The sequence below is a fragment of the Balaenoptera physalus genome (assembly GCF_965194825.1).
Source record: "Balaenoptera physalus genome assembly, chromosome: 7".
Classification (NCBI taxonomy): Eukaryota; Metazoa; Chordata; class Mammalia; order Artiodactyla; family Balaenopteridae; genus Balaenoptera; species Balaenoptera physalus.
In genome coordinates, this window is record NC_138886.1 from 14,997,557 (window position 1) to 15,019,753 (window position 22,197).

The following is a 22,197-nucleotide window of genomic DNA, read 5'->3' on the forward strand; positions in this document are numbered from 1 at the left end:
TCTCTCTTCTCCTTCTGGGACCCCTATAATGCGAATGTTGTTGTGTTTAATGTTGTCCCGGAGGTCTCTTAGGCTGTCTTCATTTACTTTCATTCTTTTTTCTTTTATTCTGTTCCACAGCAGTGAATTCCACCATTCTGTCTTCCAGGTCACTTATCCATTCGTCTGCCTCAGTTATTCTGCTATTCATTCCCTGTAGTGTATTTTTTATTTCAGTTACTGTATTGTTCATCTCTGTTTGTTTGTTCTGTAATTCTTCTAGGTCTTTGTTAAACATTTCTTGCATCTTCTTGACCTTTGCCTCCATTCTTTTTCCAAGGTCCTGGATCATCTTCACTATCATTATTCTGAATTCATTTTCTGAAAGGTTGCCTATTTCCACTTCATTTAGTTGTTTTCTGGGGTTTTATCTTGTTCCTTCATCTAATACATAGCCCTCTGTTTTTTCATCTTGTCTATCTTTATGTGAATGTGGTTTTTGTTCCCCAGGCTGCAGGATTGTAGTTCTTCTTGCTTCTGCTGTCTACCCTCTGGTGGATGAGGCTATCTAAGAAGCTTGTGCAAGTTTCCTGATGGGAGGGACTGGTATTGGGTAAAGCTGGCTGTTGCTCTGGTGGGCAGAGCTCAGTAAAACTTTAATCCGACTGACTGCTGATGGGTGGGGCTGGGTTCCCTCCCTGTTGGTTGTTTGGCCCAAGGCAATCCAACACTGGAGCCAACCTGGGCTCTTTGCTGGGGCTAATGGCAGACTCTGGGATGACTCTCGCCAAGGTGTACTTCCCAGAACTTCTGCTGCCAGTGTCCTTGTCCTCACGGTGAGACACAGGCAGCCCCCTGCCTCTGCAGGATACCCTCCAACACTAGCAAGTAGGTGTGGTTCACTCTCCTATGGGGTCTCTGCTCCTTCCCCTGGGTCCCGATGTGAACACTGCTTTGTGTGTGCCCTCCAAGAGTGGAGTCTCTGTTTCCCCCAGTCCTGTCGAAGTCCTGCAATTAAATCCCGCTAGCCCTCAAAGTCTGATTCTCTAGGAATTCCTCCTCCCATTGCCGGACCCCCAGGTTTGGAAGCCTGACATGGAGCTCAGAACCTTCACTCCAGTGGGTGGACTTCTGTGGTATAAGTGTTCTCCAGTTTGTGAGTCACCCACCCAGCAGTTACGGGATTTGATTTTATAGTGATTGTGCCCCTCCTACCATCTCATTGTGGCTTCTCCTTTGTCTTTGGATGTGGGGTATCTTTTTTTGGTGAGTTCCAGTGTCTTCCTGACGATGATTGTTCAGCAGTTAGTTGTAATTCCGGTGCTCTTGCAAGAGGGAGTGAGAGCATGTCCTTCTACTCTGCCATCTTGAACCAGTTTGTCCACCTTTTTCCTTTAAAGGACTTATTCCAAATACAGTTGCATCGTGAAGTACTGGGGGTTAAGGCTTTACCATATGAATTTTGGGGAGATGCAGTTAAGCCCATAACCCCATACAACTCTGTGATTCCCACTTCTAGGTTTTTATCCAAGAGAAATGAAAACATATGACCACACAAAGACACATATGGGAATGATTACAGCAGCTTTACTCATAATCACCCCAAACTGGAAACAACCCAAATGTCCATCAACTACTGAATGGATAAACATATTGTGATACATCCACAGAATAGACTGTTCCTCAGTGATGAAAGAAAGCAAACTACTGTTACGAGCAGCAACATGAATGAATCTGAGGTGCATTATGCTAAGGGAAAGAAGTCAGACACAAAAAGCTATATACCCTATGATTCCATTGGCATCCTGGAAAAGGCAGCACTATAGGAACAGAAATCAGATCAGTGGTTGCCTGGCACTGGGGGTTGGGGGAGGGAATGGAATACAGAGGGTCATGAGGGAACTTCTGAGAATAAAGGAAATATCTACTGTATACCTTGATGGCAGTGGTGTTTATAGGATTGATTCTATGTTTGTCAAAACTCATCAAACCATACACCTAAAAAAGGTGAATTTTATTGAATGTAAATTTTATTTAAATAAATAATACTTAAAAAGAAAAAGAGAGAAACTGATAAGACCCAAAGAGGCTTATGAGCTCAAAATCTCCCAGGAAGTTATTTATACAGATTCAACTTGTATCCAGCATCTTGTCTAAGATATAATGTTTATTGAGATGCTAAGGAGAAAAATAATTACCCCCCATTAAAACAAAATAGACAGTGATGAGAATCCAGGATGAAACCACTGCCCATCCATGTCTCCATCCTTATCGGACACAGTCTTGCACAGCTGTGTGGTCACTTCGCAGAGAGGAGGGCATGTTGATCTAAGAACTTCTGTGACCTTGGATTTCACTCTTGGGGGCATCACACACATTCTACTGCTAAGCAGTCTCATTTCTCCAAAGGAGTCATTGGATATTTTGGGGCCTCAGTTTCCCCACTCTTAGGAAGTATACGTGTCTTGGGTTTCTCAGAGAGAGATCCAGTATCTGTTGAAAAAGAAATGACAGTCAACATTTTTTAGATGCTTACCACGTGCTGCCCACTCTGCTAATAACTTACATGTGTGATGAGTGCTTGTTTCACTTCCTCAGCAACCCCCGTTTTGTAGATCAAATAGCCGACCCTTACAGATAGGCTAGAGAAGCAGGCACACAGTAGATACCATTGGTGTCCTGCCCATTTTTTGTCGTCCTGACTACTTCAGTGCTCCTGGCCTGATTCCAACTGCCTGAGATCTTTGTCTGTTGAAACCTACTTTTCCCACATATGCAACAGGATGGAAACAACCCCACTGCATGATACTCAGCAGGAGTCAGTATATAATTATCCCAGCTCTTTTGCCCCTTGGGTGGGATAATTCTGAAGTCTGCTCTAAACCAGCTTCCTGAATGCCCCAGGGAGTTTACTCCCTTGCTGCTCACACATTATTGGCTGCCTTCCTTTCCCCCCATCTCACTTCCCATTCTTCCCCTGTGTTTATTTCCCCACAAAAATTAACTACCTGCACTCCAATCCTTACCTCTTTGTCTGCATGTAGAATAACTCAAACTAAGAGCCATAAAAGCACCTTGGAGAGTTACTGCTGCCATGAGCATGAGAACTTGTTCTCAAAGGAGGCTCAGAGACCACATGTAGAATTAAAATAAATTCTTTAAAAAGTAGAGAGAACGTCCTAGAAGGTCAGAAGGAAGAGATTCCATGGAGAATTGCCATGCTGAAGAAAGACTTTATGGAAGTGTTAAGAATTGAGTTCAGCATTTAATCATGAGTGAAAATTAGGTGTCTCCTTAGTTGCACAGTACAAACATGTGGCTGATTGTCATAGTTGAGGGAATAACAGCAATGACACTGGTCAAAGAGAACTGGTATAAGGTATAAGCTCAGGCCCAAGGTAGACATATTGAATCCACCTGGATGTTTCGTTTCCTTCCACAATACTACCTCTCTAAAAGCCAGTCCTCCTCCTGAAGTGGAAGAAAGCAAATGGATTGTGTGGCCAGCTCATGTGATGACATCTGACAGATGGTTCCAGATCCCTCAACATCTCTGAGCTCCAGGCCCCCAAGCCAGGGCTGGGTGAGCATCAGTATCTGGAAAAGGTAGTGGCCCAGACTCTAGGAACACCTTCATCCTGACTCCAGAAGATAAGTTGGCATGATGACACCTCACATATGACTACCTTTGTGCTATCTTTCATGTGTGGGCAATAATATTTATGTCATGGGACTGTCATGAGTAGTAAATGACACAATGTCTGTAAAGCTCATCATGGTGCCTGGCACATAACAATTAATGGGACCCCAATGAGCAAAATGTCTTAGTGCAGAAAAGAGACTGAGTCCTTGGTCTCAATAATGCTAGGCTAGGTTCTTGGAGGAGTGATGTACCTCGCACATCTCCATAAAGTCCCTATAAAGTAGAAACCATGATCTTCAGCCCCCAGGAGCTGGGGAGCTGGTGCACGTAGAGTACCGAAATGATGCTCTCAGTAAGTACCATTAAATCTCAGTCTGCAGTCATAGGAGGAGGTGTCAGTCTTGAAGAGAAATGGAGCATAGTTTTCTCTGAGTGGTCTACACCTACCCAAGGCATAACTCCAGAGTGGAGTAGCATTTTACCCTGAAGCTAAGGAGCTTGTATTTCAGGGTTCCTCGAGGCCCAGCGTGGTACCTCAAGGTTCCTGCATGGCCCTTCCAAGGCCCAGAATTCCGTATTCATACTTTGGCTTAGTTTTGTTAAATAGCGCTCCCTCCCCAGTTGAAGAAGCTTCAGTCCCCACTACCAGCTGAGGGCAAGGGTCGTTGATGGGAACATTGTCTGGGCTCATAGCTGGAGTCCAGATGAAGCTCAAGAGTTAATCCAACCAGAACCTTCTTCCTAGGCTCACTGTGTGTTCTTACAGGTCTTCTCTTCTTTCATCCATCCTTTCTCTCCTCCCTGCCTCCCTCCCGTAACAGAGTCGCAGACTGTCCAAATGTAGAGAGCATCAAGTTTTACCACCTGATCTCTGGAAGAAAGGAAGGAATTGCTCAGTGGCTGAGTTGAGCTAGCAATTAGGTTTCCTGTCCTCCAGTTTAGAGCCTTTTCTCATACTGCTCCCTCCCTCCCTCCCTTGCTCTCTCCCTTCCTCCCTGCCTTCCTCTTACTTCCTAGAAATAAAGGAGTTTCATCTTTTCTCTAAAAGGAAGTCACTTCATGAAAGTGGCCAACAAGGGACAAAGAACGTCTGATTTTTTTGGTGTCCAGCTCTGGGATTCAATTGTTTTCACTGGCCTTTTGTGCTCTTAGTTTATAAAAAAAATCAATAGTTTAATATAGGAAAGAAGTCCCCTGGCTATCTCTTTAGAGTTGTTTTACCTTCATTGCAGGGCTCTGGCTCTGCCTGCCTGCCTGCTAAGAATCCCTAACTCAGATTATTTGGTGCAGCATCAGCCCAGCTCTCTAGAGTTGGTCCACCAGATGCAGGATGATGATCATAGTAACACCAGTGACAGAACTCAGACATGTGTCCAGGGCATTCTCAGAGACATTTCATGTGTGATGATACTCATATACATAGTCGACACTTAATAAATGTTTAACCAAACTGCTTCAGATGAATAATTACAATATCCAAATAGATAGGCTAGACAGCATTATCCTTACAATAGTAAGAGAAGCAGCTATGCAGTGAGGATCTATTGTATTTCCCACTGTTGGTATTAATTGTCTCCTCTTCAGCATACTCACGTGAGGAAACAATTATCCCCATTTTATAGATGAAGAAACTAAAGCTTAGAGAGTTTATGTGACTTGCCAAGAGTGCTGAGGGAAGGCACAACTGGATAATAGCATCTCCCTCATCTTGATAAAGCCCATATTTTCTCTGCTTGACCTTAGGTCCTCTTGAAATGTGGGAAAATACAATCCAAAGACTTTGTGATGATCTCCTGAACATCCATGTCTTGGCCTTAACCTTTTCCTTTGTTCTTTCCCCAACTCTAGATGACAGAAGATTGGATCAGGCCAGGGGGACTCTTGAATGATAAGCAACACATTCTTAGCTCCATGGTGACCCATGATCCACGCTCTGATCCAAGATGAGGTGGGCCAATTGGGCTCTCTCCTTGGGAGTTAACACTTGAGAAACTCAAGGAGTAAACCAGTTGGTTGTGGTTTCTGGTGTTGGAAAATCTTGCAGATACTGTGGCTAGGGGATCCCTTATGGGTTATGCTCAAGATGAGACAGGAGATAATTCATGTGAAATTCTCGTATAGTGCTGTCCGTGGAAAGTACTCAAGAAAGGACAAGTAAAATCATTGTATTCATTTCCCTAGGGCTGCTTAACAAATTACCACAAACTGCTTAGCTTAAAACAACAGAAATGGATTATCTCACAATTCTGGGGCTAGAAGTCCAAAATCAAGGTGTCATCATGGCCATGTTGCCTTCAAAGGCTCTAGGGGAGAATTCTTCCTTGTTTGTTCCTAGCTTCAAGTGGTCACCGGCAATGTTTGGTGTTCTTTGGTTCATAGATGCATCACTTCAATCTCTGCCTCTTTCTTCACATGATGTTCTCCCTTTGTGTTTCTATCTTCATGTAGCATTCTTTTCTCTGTGTATGTGTCCAAATTTCCGTCTTCTTATAAGGGTACCAGGGATTGGGTTTTGGCTCACCGTAATTCTCTGTGACCTCATCTTAACTTCATTACATCTAGAAAGACCCATTTCCAAATAAGATTCCGAGATTCTAGAGGGGGAATGAACTTTGGGGGAGAAGCACTGTTCAGCCCTGTGCAGTCATTGTCATCATCCTCATCCTCATCCTCATCATCGTTATAGAAGAAGTGCAAAGTGCCTGGTAAAATTCTGGTACAGAATAAGTGCTCAATTAAAGATAGCCTTAAATAAAAACAACAATAGCAGCAGCAAGAATAATGATACTAATAAATAAGATAATGTGTATAAAATATCTAGTGTCATGCTTAGCATATAATAGGACTGTTCATTCTCTTCTTCCCCAAAGCACCTAGCACACAGAGGTATACACAGGGTGCTCAATAAATATTTGTTGAAAAAACAGCACATTTCAGTTTCTTAGAAAAAACCCCACCATTTGTCTCCAAGAAATTGACATCGGACATGGACTGGAGCAGCCCGCGGGGCTGTCACCTGGGAGTGGGAGGTGTGAGTGGATGACAGGCCAGCTCTCGGCTGTAGGTGCCGATGGCCACTCCTAATGAGACAGAGTGAGAAATGAGCTCAGTCCGTGGAGCTATAGTTTAATCCTTCCTTAGCCCACGGGGGCCCAGCATGGTGACACCAGTTGTTTACAGATTTCTTTCTGGAAAAAAGCACAAGCTGTTTTTGGTTTAATGGTGCAAAAGGTATCTTCAGGACCCCTCTAACCCTCAGCACAGTTTCCAATACCACCTGGCAGAGAGCAGAATGGGAGGGCATGGATTCCAAGCCTGACTCTCCCCCAAGGATCCAAGTGGTCATGGGTGGGTTCTTTTCTATCAGTGACCCTCAGTCTTTTCATCTGAGAAGTGGGCATGATATACACACCACTGAGCCCTCTTGAGGATTAATGAGATAATGGGTCTAAAGAGAACTTAGTAACCTGAAAAGAAATGCAAGCATGTTATCTGTCTAGCAGTCCCACCCTACCAGATCTAAGCTTCTCCTCCCACCAAACACCTCTTCCTGCTGATGTGGATTGCTTGTTCTCTCTTCATCAAACTGCATGCTTAGGAAAACATTTGAAACTGACTTGAATTCTGATACTGATGAGTGATGACAACTTCAAGTGTTACTTCCCTAGGAATCTCTTCCCAATAGGGACCAATACTTTAAGCTAGATGAATTTGTTTATTAATTCATTCATCCATTTATTCATTCCACTGTGCATTTATTCATTTGTTCTTAGATCCATCATCCATTTGACTATGATTTATTGAGCATTTGCTCTGTGCCAGTCATTTCCTAGGTATGAAGATGAATCCAGCAAGGACTCTAGTTTCACGGCACTTGCAGACTCAGGAGGGAAGTATATGAACACAAATAACCAAGGCAAGATCATTGTTTATGAATTAGGGCTTTCCTTCTCTCTGGACCTCAGTTTCCCAGCTATAAAATTAGACACCTGGACCAATTGTTCTTAATTCGCTCCCCCTAACAATCTAAGAAATGACTGTACTATTGGAGAGAACACTGAACTGGGACTCAGGACATTCTAGTTTGGATCCTAACTCAAATCAGAAAGGTCTGAAGCCCTTTTCACTCTGTGCACCTCAGTCTCCTAGTGTACATGATGTATGTATGTGTACATGATGAGACAGGGTGAAATAATCCCTAAGATCCTTTCAGTTTAGAGTCTTTTACTTTATAAGGTCATTCAACTCCTTGTCTGGGGTGCCAGTGACACAGCAGTAGCAGCTGAGCAAAGATTCAGAGGAAGACACCAAAGAGAAGGCTCAGGAATGGAGCTCTTAGAAGCCTCTGTTGATTGTCGGCAGGTGTTTTCCTGGGATGCTCGGCATCCTGCCACGGCTGGTGATCTCTGTCTTCTGCTCTCATAGGCTGAACGTGGAAATGTCGGAGGCAGAGAACAGACACCTCCTTTTCCTCACTGCGGCCAGCCTGCCACGACATGTCTGTATCCTAACCCAGGTAGTGTGATTACGTGGGAGGCATGCTGGCACCTCAGCAGCAGGGGGGTGGGGAAGTGGGCATGGGGAGGGCGAGGTCTGGCTGAATCAGCCTTTCAGGAGAGGAGGTTTTGTGGTGATCAGCCCGCCATTGATTTGTGTTTTGTTCTGGCAGCTTTTGGTAGCCCAGGGGACCCAGTCTCAGAGGTGGGGCAAGAGGCTCTGCCATGGTCGGGGATGCTAGTGCATCAGCACACACACAGCTGCCAATAATCAGGGCTAAAACAGCAGTTCTTCAGCCAGTGGCTGAAGACTTCCAGAGTACAATCTCAAAGAACTTCAGAGATTCTGTATGTGCTCCGTGGACTACTGAGCCTTTGAGATATCTCAGCACAATCCATTGGTGACGAGCACACCCCCTCTGCCTGCATTTGAATTCTGCCTCTCCCACTTCCCAGCTGTGTGCCTGGGGCAGATTTCTTTACCTCTCCATGCCTGAGTATCCTCATCTACAAAATTACAACAAATACTTGAAGTTGTGAAGGTCATTAAATGAGTTGATGCTTAGAAAGCATTTAGAATAGTGAATTGTGTCTGGAGCATAATAAACAACAAGAAAGTGTCAATTCTGTATAAAGTGGAGAGAGAAAATAATACTACTAATAATACTGACAACAACAATAATAATAACTCCCTCTTGGAGCTTCTCAGGCACAGCAGCATGGCAGGGGTTTTGGGAAGTCTTACAACACAGAAACTTGATTAACTTTCTTTAAATGAGAGATGCTAATAGCCCCTACCTCACAGGGATTTTGGGGAGTTAAATGGGATTACGGATGCAAGCACTCTGCATAGATTCTGAGTTAGTTAGTGATCAGCAAAACGTAGCAGACATTGTTGTTGCTGAATTCCTGTCCAAGTGAGGGTTAAAGTGGCAGTTGCCTGTGACTTTGGAAGGTGATTTATAGAAGCTAATGGTTCTTTTCAGCGGGCAAGAGAAGGATATCAATCGGTGAAAGTAAGCTGTAAGTGAAAATTGAAACTGTCAGATGGCGTGGACTTCCTGCTCAGTCTCTGGCAGTTTTTTCTCTCTTCTTTTAATTAAAAGTTTTTGTCTTCTGATGTAGAAGTGAAATAAATCCCTTCTGACCTTAGCATGCTCAGTGCCTACCTGGAACGGAAGCCTGCCCTTGTAGGCACGGATGTCTTCCTTCTGGGGAGTCCAGCGCTGGGACCTGGTCCTGAAATTCACTCAGTTAGCAGGACATCCAGCACGATGCTCACAGTGGCTTTGGATCCTGACCTGAGTTTAAAACTCAACTCTGTGACTTCCTGGATGTCGGATTTTGGCAGGTTATTCTGAAACATGTTTCTATCTTTTGTTTAGTGAAATGGTGTTAAAAATGCCTGCTTTAAAAGGGTTTTTTTCAAGAATTAAATCAGAAAAAGTATTTCTAGCACAGTGACTAAACACAGAATCTCCTTGATAAATGAGAGTCCTTTTCCCCTTCTCCCTTCCTCACTCTGGGCTCTGATGCCTTGTTCTCTGGAAACATTTGACTTTCCCAACTCAATTAACCAGCATTCTCCATTTAAGGACACAGTATGGGCTCCATGGTTAAGAGAGCAGACTCTGGGTTCATACCACCTGGATTTGAGACTCAGTTCCAACATCTATTGTGTGACTTTGATCAAAAGTTAATCTGTCTGTTCAGGTTACCTGTTACGGCATTTTAAAAAATCTCTAAACTTAGTGGTTTCCAATAGACATTTTATTTTGACCACAATTTAGTGGATTAAGAATTCAGGGCTCAGCTGGGCAGTTTGTCTTGGATCCATGTGGCATCATCTGAAGAATCCCGTTCTAAGATGGTTATTTCACTCCCATGCTTTGTGCCTCAGTGCTCCTCAGACTGTAGCTATTTCCACGTGGAATCCCATGCTCCACAACCTCTCCCCATGGTTTGTGCTTCTCATAGGTTGGTTCTTATAGAATCTTCTCATAGGTTCTCAAGGTTGTTGGACTTTTTGCAGTTTCTCAAGGCTCTAAGAGATAGAGAGTATTACAAGAAAGGCTTCTTATGACCAAGCTTCAGAAGGTCCAGAACATCATTTCTGCTGCATTCTCCTGGTTGAATAAGTTATTAGGACAGCCTGGATTCAAAGAAAAGGGAATTTGACTCTCTTTCTCAATGGGAGGAACAATAAAAAATGTACAGCCATTTTTAACATATCACATCCTTGGAGCCTCCCTTTTCTACCTCAAGGGACTTGTGGAGAATTAAATGAGATAATGAACAAAAAAGCATTTAGCACAGCACCTGGCATGCAATAATCACTCAGTATAAAGTTAGCTGTTATGATTAGTTGTCTCTTCTCCATCCAAGCCTTCTTCCTCATGGCCACTGCCTCCTTCCTCACCACTTACCCCCTGCATACACAAACACATCAGTTTTTCCCACTTTGAAAATAAATATGAAGGATGGAAATCTGGGGAGAAATGGGAAAGCCCTGGGGAACCAAATTATGCCCAGGCTATAATTCAAGCCTGGACAACGGTAGTAATGGATGGAATAGAAAACGTGGAAAAGTTCAAGAGCTATTCAGGAGTTACACTGAAAAGATCTCAGTGATTGATATATTGATTATTTGATGTAATGAGTGTGTAAGGAGAAGGAAAGAGATGAATTGAGGGTGATGCCCAGGTTGCTGACCAGAGTGACTGACTGGATGATGTTTTTCACAGACAGCAAACACAACATTCAAGTTCTGCTGACTGCCACCTCTTTTACTTATACACTTGTCTTCCTCACATTTGCAACATGCAACCTCCTAGGAATTTAGACCTTGCTCTTTCAGTAACAGGGAACTCTGGAAGCTTGTTGATCAGAGGAGTGACATGAAACAAGTTGTTCCTTAGGGGGATTACATGCTTCATAACAAGGCAAGACAGATGACTACCTTGTATCCATTTTGGTCTGGTCATATTTAAGACTTTTCACTGTATTAATATAGCCTTGTCTTTTGCACAGAGAAATGGCAGTGCTCTGGTGGAAAGTTGTAACTGCAGAGAAAGTGCAAAAACAAACAAAGCTGCTTTGTTGGCTTTCCAACTTAATGAGAACACAGGCTACTCAGATTCCCAGGGGGTACATGTGAACTTGATTATTATCCAGAGGTCCTATCCGTTTGTATCTCCATCAGCCTGAGGTGGCATCCCAGATGAAGTCTGTCTATCACCATGCCTCGTACACCCCCTCCAGCTTGACCTTTCTTTATGATCTTTGGCTTAAATCAGAGCTCACAGCTCTATGCACAGCTCCAGGCCTCTCCAAATACCCTCTGACCAGGGAGGGATCTTCTGTGATATCTGATCTGCCTTGTGACTCCAACTGGTGCCAAACAAGTTTAGTTTTTCCCCAGAGTAAATGCACTACAGAGAAACCCTATAAAAATACACATATCATGATGACATGATATCAGCTGTTACATGTCATATCAGGTATAACATGGTAGGCAATTCTCCCCTGCGTCATAATAGCCTTTTACTTTTTTCTTAAATTTTGCAATAATGGGATCCCACATTGTACACAATTGAATTTTTAGACCCTATTTGGAGCATTATAATGGAGGATTACTGCTATAATAGTAACAGCAACAATAAAAACATCAATGAAACTGATAACAATAACTATTAGAGTAACAACAACAGCCAACTTTAAAGTGTGCTTATTACATGGGAGGCATTGCGCTAAGCATTTTATATATGCTTATCTCATTTAATCACCATGAGAATCTTATGTCTCAGATGATTTTTATGTCTGTACTACAGATAAAATTTAGAGAGGTCAAGTAATTTGCCCAAACAGGTAATAAGTAGTGAAGCTAAAATTCACATCTGGGTCTTTCTGACTTGGTTTCCCTGGTGAGTGGGGATAGTCACATTATACAGCCCTGGAAGGTTTCTTGGGTGCATTGGGTTTGACCTGAGCTTTGTCTTAATGAAGGGGTTGCAGTCTAGACTGGTTTCCTTTACTGAGTGCTGTACAGAGGGCCCTGACATCCTGCTGGATGGAAGATGATAGAAACATATTAGGCAATCAAAATGTAAACGTTTCCACTTAAAGAGCAAATTGCGGAACACGTAGGGGACTTGAGATCCATCACATTGGAATTCAGCAGCAAGGGTAAAAGATCCAGGGTATGGTAATAAGTTGCAGAGCAAGAGAATGTCTGGAATGGTGATTTAATTAAAGATAGTGGGATAGGTTTCATCTCCCCACTGCTACTGACACAGGCAAGTGGCCAGGGCTCTGGAGGACAGGTGACAATCAGCGCCATTCATGGGGGCTCCAGGGGAGATTTGCAGAGACTTATTGTCTGAACTCTCTTCTGGCTAAAAATCTTAGACCTGATTCATGCATTTATGATGACGTAGACGCCAGACTGGAAATATAAAGAGTGGGGAGCGTGAGGTGTGAGAGTTCTGGGAAGTGGGGTGACCTGAGAACACACGCTCCTCCTGAAGGAACAGCCGCCATTGACCTCCAGCTAATGGTGGTGTATGGCTCTTTTCATCTTTTAAGGGAGGCAGGACATCAGAATGTCTACATGAAATATGCAGACTTATAAATACTAGGAAAAATACAGAAAGAAAAAAATCCTCTGGTCCACGTCTGTTGGGCAAATAAATCCTGTGTTTCTGTTTGGAAATACAGAACTTATTCAAATGTCACTTCCTCTAGGAAGCCTCTGTATTTGTTTGATAGGGCTGCCATAACAAAGGACCACCAACTGGGTGGCTAGAAACGACGGACATTTTTCCTTTCACAGTTTTGGAGGCTAGAAGTCTGAAATCAAGGTATTGGTAGAGCCATGCTCTCTCTGAAACCTGCAAAGGAATCCTTCCTTACCTCTTCCTAGCTTCTGGTGGTTTTCTGGCAAGCCGGTGTAGGACTGAAAGTTCAAACCCTCTAATCACTGGATTGGCTGCACTGGCATCCAGCCCCCATCTTTAGGTGCCTTCCAAAAGTCTTAACATAACGGAAGTCATCTTTATCACCTGGAACATCACTTAGGAAGTTCCAAGGGTTTAGGAGCTCTGTGCCTTGGAACTGTGGATGAAGACCAAATTTCTTGTTATAAATTACAGTATCACAAATACCTTGGGAGAAAGAGCTCTGGAAGTCTTCACAGAAGAGTCATTTATGTCAGAGGGGTGTGGTCATGAAGGATAACTAAGATTTAATAGGTTGGGAGGGAAATTGGGGAATAGAGAGGCCAAAGCAAATCCTCAGGGAAGAGTTTTAAGGATGGATAAGAAGATGAGGAGACATTCAAGGCAGAGCATAAGGTGCAGGCCAAACCATGGAGTGTCAGAGAACAGAGTGGCTTCAGAAGCTATAAGTGACGGGGTGGTGGTGGTGGGATGAACTGAGAGATTGGGATTGACATATATACACTAATATGTATAAAATAGGTAACTAATAAGAACCTGCTGTATAAAAAATAAGTAAATAAAATGTAAAAAAATTTAAAAAGAAGCTGTAAGTGACGAGGAGTGATGGGGGCATGTCAGGGAGAGGGGTGAGAGTGAGGCTAGGAGATCAGGAGGAGCCACATGGTGAAGGGTCTTGAACCAGGGTAAGAGTCTGAGTTAGCGAAGTGGCCATGGGATGGAGAGAAAGAGACTTGGGAGATTTGCTCAGGTGGAATATATAAGAGGTAGCATTTAGTTCACAAACTTGGGTGTGCAAGTTATAGGGCTTTTATTTTCCTCCTATAATTGAAAGTAATTTCTATTTAAGCCATGCTTCTACTATATGGGAGGCATGTATTTATGCCTTGGTAGATTCTCCCCTTTCTGTGGAGTTGTATCTAAGTTCTGGGGGATATGCATAGGGATAGGTGTGCTGTGTGTGGAATCTGTTAAGATCTACTCCTTTTATGGCCCCTGGCATGAGCTTAGCAGGTAACTGCTGAATTCCCCCATCTTCTCCACCACAGCCCTCTCTGAGTGGTCTATCTCTTCACACATGTGTGCCACCACCCAGGAAACATTGTCTTGACTTCTGGGTAAACTCTAGGAGACCATCTCAGTCCTGTCTGCCCAAACACTGGGGTCTTGTAAACTTCTAAACTTCTACCCAAGAAGTAGGAGCATATTAACTCTCTATTCTCAGATTCCCTAAACCAGTGTTGGGTTTCTCCAATTCCTTAGTTACCCTGGGGGAGACAGAGCCAAGGACACCTTTCTCAAATACATCAATGATGTCTAACTCACTTAATCTGTTTCACTTCACATCTTTCCTCTTCACATCTTTCATCTTTCCCAAATGATGATTTGGGTCATCATTTTTTATTTCAACATTAAAAGTGAGGGGAAACTTTTAAAATCTAATTCAGAGTTTCTTTACATGGGGTCTGGTGGAATTCTAACTGAAATGTATCATTTCCTTCCCTTACAAATGTAAGAAAAAAATCACATTGGTTTTAACAATACCTGTGGCTTTGTAAAATACAGAAATAATAGATATCTTCATATCACATTATAGGCTTTGAAGATTTCAAAATTTGAAGAAATTTTGCTGATGCATGTGATTCTGAAATTATAGTAGTCATTACAAAATCATGTTAACTCAAGAAGCACATGTGTTACTATATCACAAAATTTAAACTATTCTAATGAGTGTGTTTCTATATGATTGGTTTCCTGGATGCTTGTATCTATTTCATTTTCCAGGAAAAAAATTATAAAAAAACTTTTGAAATGGCAAAAAATGAGTACTAGTTTCTTACAGAATGTCAGAAAACCTGTTGTGCACCTTCTGGTTATCTGATTCTATAGTAGTTTCCATCTTTCATTGCTTTGAGCTGTTTTACAACTCTGAAAGTTAAGAAAAACTGAGAGTAATGGAAATAACTCTTGTTCATAAAAGTAAAATTTGTCCTGTAGAGGTACAGTTGATTCCCACTCTCTCCCTGATCTTTCCACTTTCCAAACACTCCAGTTATGAGCAAGTTTTGCATGTATTAACACATTTGTTTTAGCATTTCTAATTGCCCAGGTATGTTTCTGCTCTTTGAATTCCCCTTTGAACCAGTTTGTAACACCTTCCTGATTTCTTCATTCATTAATGAGTTAAATAAAAACTTTAAAACACGTTCACTTTATATTTGTATGAGAGTCATGATTTTACATTGTAAAATCATTTTGCAATGTGGTTTATGCCTATAAAAACATTATTCTGAGAAGGTGTCTCTATAGGCATCACATGGCACAAAAAAGGGTAAGAAATCCAGCATGTAATGCCCCATCCTTGGGTACCTTCTGGTCCTAGACATTTGATACTCAAAAGCCTTTTCTCTTCTTCTGAGGTACTATCCCTTTGCTGAAGCAATGCAAGCCACGGGCTGTAGCTGCTGCTCAAAAGAGGGGATGGTCATAGTAGCAAGAAAGAGCAGGGTGGGTAAATCGCCCAATGTTTCCTTAGGTCAGTCTCCCAAGCGATAGAAATAAAAGCAAAAAATAAACAAATGGGACTTAATCTAATTTAAAAGCTTTTGTATGGCAAAGGAGACCATAAACAAAATGAAAAGACAACCTATATGGCCTGGGAGAAAATATTTGCAAATGATGTGACTGACAACGGCTTAATTTCCAAAATTTACAAACAGCTCATACGACTCAATAACAAAAAACAAAAAAACAAACAACCCAATCAAAAAAAGGGCAGAAGACCTAAATAGACATTTCTCCAAAGAGAATATACAGATGGCCAATGGGCACTAATTATTAGAGAAATGCATTTAAAACTGCAGTGAGGTACCACTTCACATTTGTCAGAATGGCTATCATTAAAAAGTCTACAAATAACAAATGCTGGAGCGGGTGTGGAGAAAAGGGAACCCTCCTACACTGTTGGTGGGAATGTAAATTGGTGCAGCCACTATGGAGAACAGTATGGACGTTCCTTAAAAAACTAAAAATAGAGTTGCCATATGATCCAGCAATCGCAGTCCCGAGCATATATCCAGACAAAACTATAATTTGAAAAGGTATATGCACCCCTATGTTCATGGTAACACTATTCACAATAGCCGAGACATGGATACAGCCTAAATGTCCACCGACAGATGAATGGATAAAGAAGATGTCATACATATATACAATGGAATACTACTCAGCCATAACAAAAGAATGAAATAATGCCATTTGCAGCAACATGGATGCACCTAGAGATTATCATACTAAGTGAAGTAAGTGAGAAAGATAGGGACAAATATCATTTGTCTCTTATATGTAGACTCTAAAACATGACACAAATGAACTTATCTACAAAACAGAAACAGACTCACAGAGAATAGACTTGTGGTTGCCAAAGGGGAAGGGGTAGGGGAGGGATGGAGTGGGAGTTTGGGATTAGCAGATGCAAACAGTTATATATAGAATGGATAAACAACAAGGTCCTACTGTATAGCACAGGGTACTATATTCAATATCCTGTGATAAACCATAATGGAAAAAATATGAAAAAGAATGTATATGTATGTATAACTGAATCACTTTGCTGTACAGCAGAAATTAACACAACATTGTAAATCAGCTGTACTTGAATAAAGTAAATTTTAAAAAAAGAAAGAGCAGGGTGGGGATGGAGGAAGCAGAAGCATCATCTGAGACTTCCAAGTCATCTAACCACCTGGAAAAGGGCATTATCCTTTTTATCTGACAAGAAGAGGGTCTAGAGTCACTGTAGAGCTCTAGTCACCATTTCCCGCAGACTGTGCTCCGTGGGGCCTCCTGGGGCGCTCGCAGTCCGCATTCTTCAAGGGAGGAAGAGCTGCGGAAAGGCGGTGACAGACAGCACCTTCGAGCACGCGGTTGTTTAGGCTGAGCTGGCGTTTGGCTTTTTATTGTAGCTGTCATTTTACTCAGTAGGGCCATGGCAGGAAAGTGTCAAGCTGGTTCCCTATTGTACACTTCAGTGTAGCTGTGTTGTTGCTGGTGTGTATGTTTTTTTTTTAATCACAAGTCTGGGCCTCCTGGTAATAGACTAAACATGAGCTGCTGCTTGCCTTCTTCCCTCTGTGGATGTCATCAATGTAATCAGGGAACAGGTGGGTACAGGCGATTAATAGGGTGGGAGGGGGTGGAGGGGAAGGGATCTACTCAAGGGGGTGGGGAGTTAATTTGACCCTGCAGCTCAGATGCAGCATCTCCTCTCAGCAAGGCTGCCACAGCAGTTATCGGTGGGAACAGCCTTTCTCGAGCCTCTCAGTCTCATTTCCAGTCTGGGCATGCTTGAGAAGCCATTACCATATTTATAGAGCTACCTAGCCCCAGGGCACACGCATGAGAGGGTAAGAAAGACCTATCTATTTTTCCAGCTGTGCTGCTATCCTTGGCTGTGAGGCTGGCGGGGGAGGAGGGAGGGCCCCATCCCAGCATTAGAAGGGTGGAGAGGATTAGGCTGCAGAACCTGGCCGGAGAGAACGTACATACTGGCCTCTTGCTTGCCTCTTCCAACTGGTTGGGCTGAGCCAGTGTGGCTATCCTTGCATCTATCAACCCTGAGAAAAGGAGCATGGTGGACCGCCAGTTAGGGAGAGCATTGCTGGGGAGCTAGTCTCAATGTCTGCTCCTTCTTCACCCTCAGCCTAGTTCCCTTACTGAAATTCAAAGCAGCCCATGGATGGGGGGATGTGGAAGCAGTGCTGGAAAGTGGACAGAGCATGAACTTAAAGAGTCAAAGAAATCTTATTTGTTGTATAACCTTGGGCAGATTACTTTCTCTGAGCCTCATTTTAGTCATCTGCACAAAAGGGATAATGGACTGTTGGATGGATTTAATTACAGACATGGTTGAATGTGTCTTAATAAATGCTCCTCTTCCTTGATCAGGCCATTCTGTCTCACACTTCATGACTTACATCACTGCACTCTATGATGCTTTGTTGTAGCGGTCAGAAATGCCTGTATAAATTTATGCACTCCTCACTACCCCATCCCCATGAACACATGTGCACTCTTTCAGTTTCTCTGTCTTTGTGTGTCTCACACATACACACACACATATACATACACACTAGTATTTTTGTTCTGATCAACTGTGGCATATCTACCCTGTTCTTTATACAACTTAGTGGGTTTTGCAACCAGAAAAGTCATTCTAAATCTCAGGATAGTAGTCCCAAATAAGGGTACTGTGACATTTCTGATTGTTTGTGTCTCCTGGCACCCCATATTCCCATGACCATCTGGTTATAATATCAAGGTTGCAATGAAAGCAATTGACAGCATGCTTTACCCCCTGCCTTCAGTCCAGCTAAAAGCCAAGTATACTGGCAGCAATTGGAGAGAAAATTTACTGTGTGTTCTGATGGGCTAATGAGGAAAGGATAGCAAGCATCTTGAAGCAAACTCTTAGTTCTACAAAAACTTGAAAACTAAACCACAAAAGAAACTGTGGACTCACCAGGTTGGGACCATCTTTGAGTGCTATCTATAGTCTCCCCTGCCTCTTTTTCTCTTCTAAGGAGAACGGATTCCAGAAGGGAGCCTTTAATTTGCTGATTAAAGATGCTGAGTGAGGAAGCAAAAAGGAGAAGCCAGGCTGAGGGAGCGCTAAATATATTTTCAGAAGGAAAGAAATGGTGACACCTGGAGAAAAACACACACAGGAGGGGAAGGCATCCGGGAAGGGTAGGGGAGAGAGGCTGAACAGAAAGGTGGTGGTGCTGATGGTGGTGCGGGTGATGTGATAACTGTGGCTGGGAAAATAGCGGGAAAGGGAGAGGATCCCAGGGACTGTTGAGGAAGTCTTGCTGTGCAGTATGCAGTGTAACCATCTCAACTCTGTCTCCTGTAATCAGGAGTTGTAGTCTATATTTCTCATCAATCCTTTGGGAGCTGGAAGTGTGAGTGTGAGTGACTTTGTGTGTGTGTGTGTGTGTGTGTGTGTGTGTGTGTGAACTGCCGAGACTGGACCCAAGGAGGTTGGGTTGTAGTCGGATTACAAGTACCAATTACCAGATCAGCAGAGCCCCAGCCTTTGATGACTTATCTGAATGGACTCTGGAAGTGTGATGTCACACCCTACATTCACAGCGAAAGGAGAGAGAGAAATATCTATTTCAAGGGCAGCAAAAAGTCCTCTGCCTACAGCTCACAAAAACTGTGTCTCTGCTACATTATAGTATTTTTGTTTAACAGAATATATTTAGGTTGGTAAACAGAGGAGACATAAGAAGTGCTATTTTGGCTTCTGGAGCTCCAAATGAGACCCGACTCTGTCTCTCAGCAGCCAGGCAGGAGGTGAAGCAGGAGACCTGTGCTTTGAGAGTCCCTCTGATTGTCGTGAATCCACCTCCATCCACTCCCATGATATACATATGCAGTTATAATGCCCTGTCTATCCAAATGTATTTGTTTTTCTCAGACTCTGTTCAAATCTTCCATCCCCAATGAAGAATGTCTGGGATACCAAACCCTCACCAAGCTTTTGCTTCTCTGAACAGCTATAGAAATGATGGACATTATTACAGCATTTGTGTCTCATGGGATCTGACCCTCTCCTGTGTCCATCTCTGTCCTAGATTCAGTCTGACTTCCCAGCCTCAAGTCCAGTGACTATGCTGCGCACAGGTGATAATTTTCCCTCCAAGTGCTACTTCCCCCAAAGAGGAATTCTGCTTATATCTTTGTCTTTACACAGATTCTCTTACTAGTTTATTTTGAATAATGAATTAGTGTTTGAATAAGACACTGTTTTTTTCTAAAATAACCTCAAATAACATTAATTGTGCATGTTTATAGCAGTTTATAGAGGTCATGTGACAGAATTAGTAACAAATGAGGCAAAGACCTTTAGCACAGATTTGGTGATTATTCATGGGGATGTGGCAATTGCACATTGGCTGTCATTGTAAATGAGTCTTTTAAAGATCACTCCAAAAGGCAATACAGCAAATTCTGGGAAGATGACATTGATGATACAGTTTTTGCATCTCCCTAAACCCCCCATAAAAACTGAGCTAAGATATGAAAACCAAACAAACTGACAGCATCTATTTTTCAAAAACCTGAGTTACAAGGTATCCTCCAAACCTCAAATTATGAGCAGATGTGGACAACACACTGACACTTTGAGATCTGCATAGTATCAGAATCTGTGAGGGAGGATACAGAGGGGTGCAACAGATTCTCTGATAGCCCTAAAAAGAGGACAAGAGCCAACTCTCCACCAGACACTTAATAAAAAGCAGGCAGAAGGATTTGGGACAGCATCCTCAACTGCTGGGTTTTCGTACACTTCTGTACATAGTAAAGTGCAGTTATCCCTGGTACAGTCTGAAAGGGCTGGAATAGCCTGAGTTCAGTGAACTCTTAAAAGGATGTAGCTAACCTCTATTCTAGGGCAAAATCCCACATGGATGGGAAACTGCTGGAAACGGAATCCAGATTAAACTGGACAGAGATGATACAGCAAAAGAAGGATAAGATCAGACAAAAGTGGGAGAGAAGCAAGGAGATCTCAGAAAGCACAGGTCATATTATGAAGCAACAAAAGAGTGCTCTCGAGCCATGAAGCTAGAACATCTGTCGTGAACCACTTATTCCTCCCCAAAGTTCAGGAAGACTAATTTCACATAACAATAGGCAGAAAGGGATCAAGTCTGAGATCAGTACAAACTTACTAATAAAGAATGAGACAGAGGAGGCTAATATCATCTCCACTGGCGATGAAAACTGTAGCCTAAAATTTCAAAATGTACTAAAAGAAATTAAAATAATGATGGGGAAATGAAAAAAATCAATCTGTAAAAGAAAAACTTAGTAATGAAGTTGTAGAACTCAAGAAAGAATTAGAAATGGAAGAAAAAAACTCAAAGATAAAGATTAAACTGGAAAGAACACAAGAGTGAGTGAAAACATCAGAAAATATCGTGAAGTAAAAGTGAAAAGGAGTGAAATTTTAAACATCAAACAAATGAGGAAAGAGATGAAAAAAGATTTGAAAGTGACAGAAATGAAAGGTAAAGAATAACATATATATTATATAATAAAAATTCAGAAAGAACACCAAAGCAATGGGATAGAAATAATAAAAAGTTTAAAACAACTTCCCTAGATTAAAAAAAAAAAGATTTGACAGCACATACTGAAAAGAAACACCATGTACCCAAGAAAAATGACCCAGGCTGACCAATACTGAAACATTCTAAAAAGTACTTTGTGCTCCCAGGCAAAAGGACTAAGCCACTGAAGAAGGCAAGAGAATCTGATGGTCATCAGACTTCTTGACAGCAACACTTCATATCAGGAGACAATGGAGTGAGCTATTTAAGATACTCAAGGAAAGATAATATAAGCCATATATTATAAATCCAGCCAAACTTACGTTCAAGTATAAAGACTGCAGACAAACTGCTATCAACAAGCAAGAACTCAGGAAATATTGTTCCTAGGAGGCTTTACTGAGTAAACTACCAGTGAATGAAAATGACTGGAGAGACATTGACATAAGGCCTGGTGGTGAGCATTAAAGATATATCTACCTGTAAAACTAAATATAAGTGATGTTAATAAGGGAGAAAGTGCCGACTGTAACGATAGCACTGAAATTTTAGGAACTGTGCTACTACTTTTTAAAAGGGAGAAAGCATAAAAATAGTAGATTAAGCTTATGACTGCTTTAGAGTTATTAACTAGAAATAAAAGATATTGTTCCAAATCAATTCCTGGGATAGAAGGTGGTGAAGAAAGTGTTACCAGCAAATTTCAGTATTATTTACAGTAGCAAACCAATAGTCAATTGCCAAAGGAGGATACTGGGGGTCGTATATAAAAGTATTGACTTAGAGGAGGCAATTTGAACAAACATAACTAACTTTCCTAAGTACACCATCGTCAAAAAAAACCCAAAGAAGTAAAAAGATAGAAATAAATAAAAGAGACCACATTATAAAGGGCCATTTGCATAAGACAGTATGTCAGAGGGCAAATATAAAAATCATATCAATAAATGCAATGGGCTTAATTCACCTATTTTAAAAAGAAGTTCTATATTCTGCTATAA

The 22,197-nt window shown here is 42.1% G+C and overlaps 1 protein-coding gene across 2 annotated transcripts in view; it reads left to right on the forward strand.

Moving 5' to 3' along the window:
* The window catches only part of BRINP1 (BMP/retinoic acid inducible neural specific 1), a 505,846-nt gene that overhangs the window by 99,431 nt on the left and 384,218 nt on the right, over window positions 1-22,197 (forward strand). The window contains exon 1 of one of the 2 annotated variants that reach the window (XM_082470421.1): window positions 8,068-8,120. The exons of the other annotated variant lie outside the window; for it this stretch is intronic. The gene's annotated coding sequence lies outside the window, so the exon portion shown is untranslated. Of the gene's footprint in view, window positions 1-8,067; window positions 8,121-22,197 lie in introns of those variants that run through there. 2 annotated transcript variants of the gene reach the window in all.